The 12853-nt window shown below is 45.5% G+C and overlaps 1 protein-coding gene across 4 annotated transcripts in view; it reads left to right on the top strand.

Annotated features, from left to right (window-relative positions):
- The first annotated feature begins 3804 nt into the window (after positions 1 to 3804).
- LOC106582371 (DNA-binding protein SATB2) overlaps positions 3805 to 12853 on the top strand; it is a 102400-nt gene continuing 93351 nt past the window's right edge. For all 4 annotated transcript variants that reach the window (XM_082967199.1, XM_082967198.1, XM_082967197.1 and 1 more), the window contains exon 1: positions 3805 to 4070. The gene's annotated coding sequence lies outside the window, so the exon portion shown is untranslated. The remainder of the gene's footprint in view (positions 4071 to 12853) is intronic.

Here is a 12853-nt window from a genome sequence, read left to right as displayed (position 1 = left end):
AAGTATTTTCGATAATACTTATTTATTTCACTCGTAAGGACATTGGCGTTTTGATCGCCTGTTCTTATAGACATGTTAAATGACGTGTCTCTAGCTTAGTGGCGCATAAATAATGTTTATCATTGTGACAAAATCCACACAGATCGCTTTGTAAAAGTGTCACGTCGAGCCAAGGAAATTCTGCCAGGAGCCACAAACACGTCCATTTACATGTCTCGGTTTCACGTATAAATGAAGACTACCTATAATTTTCGATTTGAAAAGGGGACATTTTTAGGTTAAGTTAAAACCATTGGTCTAACAAATTACATATTTGCCGAGGTCACGTCGGCCACAGTCTAGCTTTAGGGCCATCTTTAAAACACCACCGGTTCTTTATATAAACTGAGGTTGGGCATTTCACGACCCAAAATGTTCTCATTGAGAAAAAAATATATTTTAAAGATCACTTTAGAAAATGAACCAGCCATTTTACGCACGTGTTAGATATTTTAATTATACCACCCCTTTACCACTTACGCTTCGTGCACACCGGTTGTGTTCACCGGTTGTGTAGTTTAGGCCTATGCCTTCCGGTACTCCACATTGCTGCGACTCATCTGTCAGACAGTGATGTGTGGTACTGCGTGCAGTGTGTCATAGGCGTTGGATTTTTTTCAACTTGTGCGTTGCTTGCTTTTCAGTGCCGTAGGCCTACCAGTATTAAACCACCGAAGAAGTTGCTCACATGTTTCATGATTATTTTTGTTGTGATGCAACGCATGGATTGTGAAGACTATGTATGTATAATGCATGTATAATGCATGTATAATGTATGTATAATGTATGTATAATGCCAAAGCAAAAATGTGCAGCGCCCAACTCGTTATTGCACGCACACACGTTTCAATAGCATGGCATATTTTTTTCTTCCCTTTATTTAACTAGGCAAGTCAGTAAAGAACAAACTCTTATTTACAATGACGGCCTAGGAACAGTGGGTTAACTACCTTGTTCAGGGGCAGAACGACAGATTTTTACCTTGTCAGCTCAGTGATTCAACCTTGCAACCTTTCGGTTACTAGTGCAACGCTCTAACCTCTAGGCTACCTGCCGCATATGTATCCCTCCCCCAAAGACATATGTTGATTAATTGGTTAATAATACTTTTACAAATCAATTATAAGGTATTGTCTGGCCAACAAAATGTTGTTCGTTCCAAGAATCGATTTGAGAAATCTTTATGCACAGACCAGACGCTGGTCTCTCGCACACGCACTGCTACATCATCATCATTATCATATTTAATATTATTGACGAATGAGCTACGCGCATTGGCAGGCGTTCCGCCACACGCACCCCTGCGCACATCTCGTGTATTCTGCACCCAGAACACAGCGATCAGCAGAACGGTTCCAACCCGCCAATGGTCGACCTTTTCGAGCTGTTATTGAACCTTCATTACGGTGTTCCAAACCAGGTAAGGTTCTGCGGCCACACTCACCTCTAGCCTATACTGGTATATATTACATTGAAACATGTATAGAGTTTTATTGATGTGACTTATGGAGAGTTTTTGACAAAGGGTGTCGTTAACAATTTGACTTGGCCAAGAGCGTTGTTAACACTGTGACCGAAAAACGACACGATTCCAAGGTGCCCTCTCTGGCACTTTAAATCAAGTTATTTCAGTCCTGCGTTCATTCTCGACATTCTCGAGACGATTATTTGATCGGTTTTGTCTGAGATTGGACATCGTGATGTTTGCTACCAATGGGCCTCCACATAAAAAAACAAATGTGATCCAAGCGTTTTTACAACATTTATCATCTCCAGAGACTGTTCCGTGGATTCCTTAAAGCAAATGGCAATTGTTAGGCTATGTCATGCCTAACAAAACACCGCAAACAGGAATAGAATGACCAAAAGTATCGTTTGAGACGTGCATTAAATATTGTTGCATGCGCCACTGTATCTCCTACATATTGCCCACCCTCTCTCTATATGACCCGCGCGCAGGCACGCACGTGGAGGCCCGGGACCCTCTCCTGCTTGTTGCGTCAGTTATTCAGGAGGCTAAACTGTGCGTCTCGAAGGCATGAGTAGCGTCGTGTGGCCGGTCCTCACATGTACTGATGCCCATCAATGTGATGTATCACACTGTCTTTCCGAGGTTTTTGGGTCGGTTGCAGGTAAATGAGCATTTCCCTGTCATCAAATATTTTACAAATGGTCCAAAGCTTTGACTGTGTTAATTAACAGCAAAACGATATATATTTGTTGGTTTGTTTGTTGTGCATGCACGCTCATATGGCCAACACATTATAGTATTCTTTAAAATACATCTAATATCCAATTTAATCTGAAGAATTTGAGTCTTGACCCACTGGATACAGATGTCAATTCAAGGTCTATTCTACGTTGATTTAACGTCATTTCATTGAAATGACGTTAAAACAACGTTGATTCAGTCAGTGTGTGCCAAGGTGGGCAATGAGACAGAAAGTAAAGGCAGACAGCGAAGTTAACCCTTCAACAGTGCCAGGCTGCCAACCATGAAGTGGCATATACGTTTTTCATCACCATCACACCGTGTGCTATTGAAAGTGACCTTAAATATATCAGAGCCTGCAACAAAAAATAAAACAGAGCTTATCAAATATCTAGGACAGATTGTTTTGTGTGGCTCTCTCGTTTTTGTGCTACATAGAGCGCCGAGGTCGTCCTGACTTTAGGACATAAACGAGAGGGCCACACAAAACTATTTGGCCTCATTATGTATTAAAAGCCAGTGACATCTGTCTGTCTATCAAGAATGTGGTTTATTATTAACTGCTTTCACCTGACAGTGCACTCGTGTTGTATTTACACAAGACATCTAATAAAACAGACGGGCAGAGGCAGGGACGCCTATTTAGTCCACGTTTATTAGACTACTGATATCGTTGTTGAGCATGGACTTAAACCTCACCCTTTTCTATATCATCTGCCTACCAATCTACTCTGATGATAGGCTTGCTATTCATTGTTGTTTATTATCAGTAATGACATCATTTGTATCTGACACAGGCACACATTGTATCAAATATATGTGAATGGCAATGACGAACAGTCTCGCCAAATCTGATGTTTAAAAGGAAAAAGCCTAATAAGTGCAAAATATTATGACTTTTATATTAGTTGGATTTAAGCAAGACACCAAGGAATGAATAGGCCAAATGACTTTTGATGCCTCCTCCCCTCTCCCCTGCGCTCGCTTCCGTCTCTCTCCACGCCTCTCTGCCTCTCGCCTCCCTCTTTCACGAACCAGCCTGTCAGTTAGCGGGCCGGTTCACACCGGACTGATTGAACGTGACACAATCAGATTGCTCTCCGCGAAACTCTAACCGTTTGGCGGATATCAAGTTTCTTCAGTTCAGACATTATCTGTGTCGCAGACACTGTGATTTCGGTCCGTTTTTCTTTTGTTTGAGGAACTTGGTTGTTTTGCCTGTTGTTACAATTTTCCTGGTTATGATGCGTTTTGTGTTTTTCTTGTTCCCACTGGTGAAGCAGCCACGAGTTCAAAGAATGGCAGATTTGTGCCTTCTCTAACCCGTGACGACTGAAACGACGTGCGATCAAACGACTCCAGCTGTGCGGATTGACAAGGTTCTCTGCGCGGCGAGACGCAGCGGCTCGAGATCCAGCAGGATTTAGCGCTCAAGCAAGCCTCCTACATGCACTGGTCTAGTGCGAAAGAGACACTCTCTCTCTCTCTCTCTCTCTCTCTCTCTCTCTCTCCTCTCTCTCTCTCTCTCTCTCTCTCTCTCTCTCTCTCTCTCTCTCTCTCTCTCTCTCTCTCCGCTGAGGCATACACCTCTCTCACACAGACAATAAGCCAACATTGTCTACCCTTGTCACCAATCCTCCCCTTTCTCTCGGACTCGCTCACATCCAGCGCTCCGAGAACGAAGTTGTGTCCAGCGCACCGACCCTAGTCGATTTCCGCCCGTCGTTGATCCGACGCAGCCCAACCCTGGATTCAATACTTTTAATCAATGGACAGAGCCTCCTCAACGGCCAGCAGAGGTACAGACACGCCATAAGCAGTGAGTACAAGTCAGAGGTGTTCCATAGTGACAAACCTCACCGTTTCCATCTATTTCACATGAATTGTAATAAGCCATAATGCTGTATATATTTTCGGACCAGACATGAGCAGCAGCTGTGTTTTGCAGTAATGCAATCATTATGAGAAAGAGAAATCACGTGTTGCGCTCAGGTGTAAAAAGACAATCTGGGGTTTGTTATCAGATTGTTAAAATGTTCGATAGGCTAAACTATTGGTTTAAAATGTTCATGGAATTATTAATAGGCCTATAAACGATATCTATAGCATATCTGCAATTCTACAAAAGTTGTTTACGGTGAGTTTCTCGGCGACTAAATCCATACACCAATCTATTGGTCACATATTTCATCACCAGACTAAACGATTATTATTATTAATATTAATGATATTATTATTATTATTATTATTATTATTAGTAACCTATTATATTAATAGTCCAATGTAATAATATGATGACAATTATTATGTTAGCCTATAGCCGACTGATAAATAATAATATGATTACTAACTATAACAATTCATGATTATCAAGCAATTTCTATAATAATGATTTCACATATGCCGACATACTGTATGTAGCCTATCATTCTGTTTCATCTGATTGATGTGACTCGTGCATAAGAAAGGTCAGACGAATGTCGCTATAGTAGACTAGGGGAAAACGAATGTCCCTATAGTAGACTAGGGGAAAACGAATGTCCCTATAGTAGACTAGGGGAAAACGAATGTCCCTATAGTAGACTAGGGGAAAACGAATGTCCCTATAGTAGACTAGGGGAAAACGAATGTCCCTATAGTAGACTAGGGGAAAACGAATGTCCCTATAGTAGACTAGGGGAAAACGAAGGTCCCTATAGTAGACTAGGGGAAAACGAAGAATACACTTCTAGCTATGCATGCAGTCTTTTTTAATTTTGTAAATGTTTATTTCACCTTTATTTAACCAGGTAGGCTAGTTGAGAACAAGTTCTCATTTGCAACTGCGACCTGGCCATGATATCTTCTTTTTTAATGTTTGACTACTTTTTACATGTAGGATTGTGCTCATTTTCAGCTGGTGAAACGGCATACTTCTTCATTGTCAAAGTGAAAACAGTTATTTTGATAACTCCATGGTTGTTATAAGGTGTGATATTTATCTATCAAAAATAGATTATGTATAACACAAATTCAATTTTCTCTCTGTGTTGCCCCTCGTTGGAATTTAATTTACTTTAAAACCTAGGCTATTCAGTGTTCCTGAGAATGCATCAATAGAAACACCTCATTTAGAGTAGAGTTAGCCCTGTAATGCCACACACAAAGGTTCATCTTCCATATTGTCTTGTCTCCATCGAGTAAACGCTTTCAAATTACAAATCATTCATTTACGCTCCTGCATAGGCCGGGTTGCACGTGCTTTTTTAGCGTATCCAGAGTATTTTGTGTTTTGAATATCAGCCTGAGTAAAATTTTAGGCCTACTTTTGAGATTAGGTTTTATAGTGTTTATGGTGACTCATATGGTGAATCTTTTTGCCCCAGAAAAGATAATCGTTAGAGTGAATAATTTATCAATTCACTAAGGACTAGGTTAGGAGACATGCGCTGCTCTCGCGAACGTGTGTTTGTCCCAAAATGGAACATATTTCTTTATATTTGTGTGTGTGTGTGTGTGTGTGTGTGTGTGTGTGTGTGTGTGTGTGTGTGTGTGTGTGTGTGTGTGTGTGTGTGTGTGTGTGTGTGTGTGTGTGTGTGTGTGTGTGTGTGTGTGTGTGTGTGTGTGCTTATTTAGGTTGTCTTTTACTTTGACTAATATGTAACCTTATTGAAGATTTGGACTTAACTGTCTTAGGAAAATCACATCATGTAGCCTACTTTGTGAAACTGCGACATGATTAGCATTTTCTTAGAGCTCTCTTGTTGAACTTTTTAATGACTGAATGACTGAGCCATTACTTTTTGAAGTTATAAATTAACAGACACGTTTTTAATTTAGAATGACGTGAATTTCCACTCATGGTGTTAATGAAAAGATACATATTAACTAATTAATTCATCAAATTATGTAGTCAATATGTAGCGAATTAGTTTTGTTGTCATTTGTTGGACATTAGCCTATATTATTTTAAACCTATATTAAATATAATTAAATGTATTCTAATTAATTAATATCATATTTTAGGCTTATAATAATACGATCATGTGTCTTCTAACCATCCTAATTAAAAGCTATATGCCAAAACGCGTTGGTAGGCTAATGAATAACAAACAAACACTTTCTATTGATCTGCCATTCCTCAAAAGGTGGCTGAATAATTTTCACATTTCTAATTTGCTCTTCTGACCCTAGTTAGACTGCGAAGCAGCTACGGAAGCCTGAACAGTTTCCAGTTCACAATAGAACATTTCGTCATTTGTCTAACTGTATAGCTCGTTCCTAAAACTCTAGCGTTAATACAAATGCATGCACACTATTTGTTAGATTTAAATCTTATCATGTATGGATTGATTAGTGGCTAATAGGCACGTAATGGTATGGGCATATATGTTTTATTACCTGTATAATATTCCACATAGCTACTTCGATCTCATCCTGTATTAGGCATGGCATACTTTCACCGAATTCAACAGCTATACCTCCAATACTAATGAGAAGAGCATGGACGTATAGACTGGTAATGAGCTTTATGTAACAAAGTTATGAATCCCACACGGCATCAGTGACAGTGGAGGTAAGCTAGTCTGTCTCTCATTTTCACAGAGGGGGTCGTCTGATCCGATCCTTAACAGGCCTCTCCCTCGGCCTACAAATCTCTCTCATGCACATACCAATTACGCTCGTTTTTTTCTTCTGTGAGACATCGTCAATAGGAGGCCACGGGCAACCAAACAGGCAAGTAAGTCAGGAAGCAACCTTAAAACGCAAATGTTGCCAATACAATAATAAGGTCTACGTTTCCTCTTGCAATCAATACGGGCAACGTGCGATCAGGGGTTGAAGTAACGCTGCGTTTCAGACTAAATGGAAAACAGTCGCTCACATCATTAAGTCAAAAGCAATAGTTGTGGCAATAGTTTTAAATGGCACTAAAAGCTATTCTTATTAGCCCCCAAATTCTCAAGTAGGGTCTAAATACGTAGATTATCAACAGACCAAACACAGTGATCAGCACCCACGATGAAGTATCCAGTTACACGGAGACTGACTGCTCGTCCTGGCCCACAACCAGTAGGTCTCAAGTAAATGTCACTTTGGGGAGTAGCACTGGCAAAAACGTCTAGGCCAATTCTAGTATAGTAGAGAGAGAGACATCAGTCATATTAGTTTTATTGTTGCCACCAGTCAGTGGGATGGAACCATTCTTTTATTACAATTGTCATCAACGACCATTTTCTCTTTTACATTAAACGTGTCTCTTGTATGTTTGAGTAAACAGAGCAGTCCAACAAAGTTATGTGCCAAGCCGAAAGAGACATGAATTTGTGTCAGCTCTTAAAATTGAGCCTTTTTTTAATTCACACCAGATCTCGCTTAAAGTTTGCGTATATGTTGAGATGTTGGCACAGAGCTCACATTTTCTCGGCACTGGAAGGAACTGACTTTAAAGCGCGCACAAGCGCGTGTCATAACCGAAGTAATAGATTTTTTTAAATTATGGAAATCCGACTTTTCACCGTGCCTTTTCTCATACCATTTCTTGAATTTCGCCTGAGAGTTATGTGAATTCAAAACTATGATTTGTATTACTTCAGGAAATGTTTTTCAACTGTCTTTGACCCCGATGCCAACTGACATTTATTTCTTCATTTTCAGTAATTTAGCAGATGCTCTTATCCAGAGCTACTTACAGGAACAATTAGGGTATGTTCAAGGGCATATCAACAGATTTTTCACATATTCGGCTCGGGGATTTGACTTTTCGATCACAGACCCAACGCTCTTTAGGGCTAGGCTACGTGCTGCCTTAAGATGCACATCATCATCAAAGGGCATCATCCGCAAATTTGAATATTTGAAATCAGAGCGACTTAAGCGAAAGTATTCCCGACTTAACTTTCTCCCCCCAGCAATACTGTAGGCCTATCTACATTTATTTAAATAATCACAGCCAATTTGATAATGAAGGTGGCTGTTTTGGGGGAATGCTATACACAAGAGTCAATAATTCAGCTGCGTAATGAAATACTCAAATGTGTCAAGATTGCATCAAAAGCAGTATGCTAAAAATGAGACTTGTCAATGAGACTTGTCACCGCTGCATTTTTGCCATATCCCTCGATCCCACCTCCCTCTCTCCATACCTCCATCCTCAACCCCGCCCTCCATCCCTCCACCCCTTCATCCATCCCTCCATCCTCCATCCCTCCGCATATCCTGTTCACTTCTCTTCCCCTCCTACCCCTGCTCTGTTCTCTCCTCTCTCTGTCTATTTTTCCTGTGTGAACCCAGCAATCTGTGTTCACATATCAGTGGTGTGCCTATGCTATGAAACAGCAGATTAGATATCAGCGGGGATGGTCTATTGGGAAATAAAGGGCATACTAATAACAACTTCAATGTAGTGCTCCAAATGGTAGCTTCTAGTCTTCGATCGTGTGTTCGATTCCCACTGGGAACACCCATACGATAAAATGTATTCACGCATGACTGTAAGTCGCTTTGGATAGTTATTATGGCATAATATAAATGAATACACTGGACATATAAGTGCTAAACTATATGTTACTGTAAAGCCTAGAGGGATTGATGGTGTCTGAGCCGCAGCCATTCCTCTTCTGGTGAGTCTGGTGTGATTCTGGTGTGATCTAGGCTGAGGTGGGACTGAGTTGAGTTGGCTTTGGCATGTAGTGTGTGCAAAGCAGCAGCCCTGTTGATGTGGCATGCCTGTTACTGTGTAAATTATCTAGTGGCCGTCACAGCCGTCCACACAGCACACCATACACAGCACACCATACACAGCACACCATACACAGCACACCATACACAGCACGCCATACACAGCACACCATACACAGCACACCAAACACAGCACACCAAACACAGCACAACATACACAGCACACCATACACATCACACCATACACAGCACACCATGCACAGCACACAGCACACCATACACAGCACACCATACACAGCACACAGCACACCATACACAGCACACCATACACATCACACCATACACAGCACACCATACACATCACACCATACACAGCACACCATACACAGCACACCATACACAGCACACCATACACAGCACACCATACACAGCACACAGCACACCATACACAGCACACCATACACAGCACGCCATACACAACACGCCATACACAGCACGCCATACACAGCACGCCATACACAGCACGCCATACACAGCACACCATACACAGCACACAGCACACCATACACAGCACACCATACACAGCACACCATACACAGCACGCCATACACAGCACGCCATACACAGCACACCATACACAGCACACCATACACAGCACGCCATACACAGCACACCATACACAGCACACCATACACATCACACCATACACAGCACACCATACAAAGCACACCATACACAGCACGCCATACACAGCACGCCATACACAGCACGCCATACACAGCACGCCATACACAGCACGCCATACACAGCACGCCATACACAGCACGCCATACACAGCACGCCATACACAGCACGCCATACACAGCACACCATACACATCACACCATACACAGCACACCATACACATCACACCATACACAGCACACCATACACATCACACCATACACAGCACACCATACACAGGAGATCAGGACATAGTGGGTGTGAGGCCACTGCTCCAGTGTTATTGTTGTCACGCGGAAGGCTCAGTTTGTGTGTGTGTCTCTGTTAGTGTGTGTGTGCATGCGTGCGTGAATGCTTGCGTGTGTGTGGTGTGTGTGGTCCCAGACTGTGTTAGTCAGAGGGCTGACCTAGGGTCCCATGTGTGTGTCTGTGAGTCAGTGTGTGGTCCCTGGAAGTGTCAAAGCAGCCAGCCTGTGTTGTGTGTGGCTTGTGGTTTGCACGTGTGCGTGTGTGTGTGTGTGTGTAGATGCATGCCCGCATATGTGTGTGTGTTTTCCTGTGTACGTGCGTGTGTGCATGCACAAAGGGTGGGGTTATAAAGTCCTGCTGTTAACTCTTATCAAATGAGATGTTTATGAGAGAGCTAAACATGTTCACCAGAAGGGCCCTCTCCCCCTCTAACTCCCCTTTAACTCCCCCTTTCTCTCCAACTCTCCCCCCTCTCCAACTCTCCCCCCTCTCCAACTCTCCCCCTCTAACTCCCCTTTAACTCCCCCTCTCTCTCCAACTCTCCCCCCTCTACAACTCTCGCCCTCTAACTCCCCCTCTCTCCAAATCTCCCCCTCTCTCTCCAACTCTCCCCCTCTCTCTCCAACTCCCCCTCTCTCTCCAACTCTCCCCCTCTCTCCAACTCTCCCCCTCTCTCCAACTCCCCCCTCTCTCTACAACTCCCCCCTCTCTCCAACTCCCCCCTCTCTCTACAACTCTCCCCCTCTCTCCAAATCTCCCCCTCTCTCTCCAACTCTCCCCCTCTCTCTCCAACTCCCCCCCCTCTCTCCAACTCCCCCCTCTCTCTACAACTCTCCCCCTCTCTCTCCAACTCTCCCCCTCTCTACAACTCTCCCCCTCTCTCCAACTCTCCCACTCTCTCTACAACCCCCCCCCCCTCTCTCCAACTCCCCCCTCTCTCTACAACTCTCCCCCTCTCTCTCCAACTCTCCCCCTCTCTCCAACTCTCCCCCTCTCTCCAACTCTCCCGCTCTCTACAACTCTCCCCCTCTCTCTCCAACTCTCCCCCTCTCTCCAACTCTCCCACTCTCTCTACAACCCCCCCCTCTCTCCAACTCCCCCTCTCTCCAACTCCCCCCCTCTCTCTCTACAACTCTCCCCCTCTCTCTCCAACTCTCCCCCTCTCTCCAACTCTCCCCCTCTCTCCAACTCTCCCCCTCTCTACAACTCTCCCCCTCTCTCCAACTCTCCCCCTCTCTACAACTCTCCCCATCTCCCCACCCCCCCTCTCCAACTCATCCCCCCTCTCCAAATCTCCCCAACTCTCCCCCTCTCTCTCCAACTCTCCCCCTCTCTCCAACTCCCCCCTCTCTCTCCAACTCTCCCCCTCTCTCTCCAACTCTCCCCCTCTCTCCAACTCTCCCGCTCTCTACAACTCTCCCCCTCTCTCTCCAACTCTCCCCCTCTCTCCAACTCTCCCCCTCTCTACAACTCTCCCCCTCTCTCTCCAACTCTCCCCTTCTCTACAACTCTCCCCCTCTCTCCAACTCTCCCCCTCTCTCTCCAACTCCCCCTCTCTCTCCAACTCTCCCCCTCTCTCCAACTCTCCCCCTCTCTCTCCAACGCTCCCCCTCTCTCTCCAACTCTCCCCCTCTCTTTACAACTCCCCCCTCTCTCCAACTCTCCCCCTCTCTCTACAACCCCCCCTCTCCAACTATCCCCTTCTCTCTCCAACTCCCCCATCTCCCCCACCCCCCCCTCTCCAACTCATCCCCCCTCTCCAAATCTCCCCAACTCTCCCCCTCTCTCTCCAACTCTCCCCCTCTCTCCAACTCTCCCCCTCTCTCTCCAACTCTCCCCCTCTCTCCAACTCTCCCGCTCTCTACAACTCTCCCCCTCTCTCTCCAACTCTCCCCTTCTCTACAACTCTCCCCCTCTCTCTCCAACTCCCTCTCTCTACAACTCTCCCTCTAACTCCCCCTCTAACTCAACTCCCCCCTCTCTCTACAACTCCCCCCTCTCTCCAACTCCCCCCTCTCTCTCCAACTCTCCCCCTCTCTCCAAACTCCCCCTCTCTCTCCAACTCTCCCCCTCTCTCCAACTCCCCCCTCTCTCTACAACTCCCCCCTCTCTCCAACTCCCCCCTCTCTCTCCAACTCTCCCCCTCTCTCCAACTCTCCCCCCCTCTCTCTCCAACTCCCCCTCTCTCTCCAACTCTCCCCCTCTCTCCAACTCTCCCCCTCTCTCTCCAACGCTCCCCCTCTCTCTCCAACTCTCCCCCTCTCTCTACAACTCCCCCCTCTCTCCAACTCCCCCTCTCTCTCTCCAACTCTCCCCCTCTCTCCAAATCTCCCCCTCTCTCTCCAAATCTCCCCCTCTCTCTCCAACTCTCCCCCTCACTCTCCAACTCCCCCTCTCTCTCCAACTCTCCCCCTCTCTCCAACTCTCCCCCTCTCTCCAACTCCCCCCTCTCTCTACAACTCCCCCCTCTCTCCAACTCCCCCCTCTCTCTACAACTCTCCCCCTCTCTCCAAATCTCCCCCTCTCTCTCCAACTCTCCCCCTCTCTCTCCAACTCCCCCCTCTCTCTCCAACTCTCCCCCTCTCTCTCCAACTCTCCCCCTCTCTCCAACTCTCCCGCTCTCTACAACTCTCCCCCTCTCTCTCCAACTCTCCCCCTCTCTACAACTCTCCCCCTCTCTCCAACTCTCCCCCTCTCTACAACTCTCCCATCTCCCCACCCCCCCTCTCCAACTCATCCCCCCTCTCCAAATCTCCCCAACTCTCCCCCTCTCTCTCCAACTCTCCCCCTCTCTCTCCAACTCTCCCCCTCTCTCTCCAACTCTCCCCCTCTCTCTCCAACTCTCCCCCTCTCTCCAACTCTCCCGCTCTCTACAACTCTCCCCCTCTCTCTCCAACTCTCCCCTTCTCTACAACTCTCCCCCTCTCTCCAACTCTCCCCCTCTCTACAACTCTCCCCCTCTCTCCAACT

This window comes from Salmo salar, chromosome 21 (assembly GCF_965601325.2).
Source record: "Salmo salar chromosome 21, fSalSal1, whole genome shotgun sequence".
Classification (NCBI taxonomy): Eukaryota; Metazoa; Chordata; class Actinopteri; order Salmoniformes; family Salmonidae; genus Salmo; species Salmo salar.
This window is presented reverse-complemented; position numbering and strand designations above follow the sequence as displayed.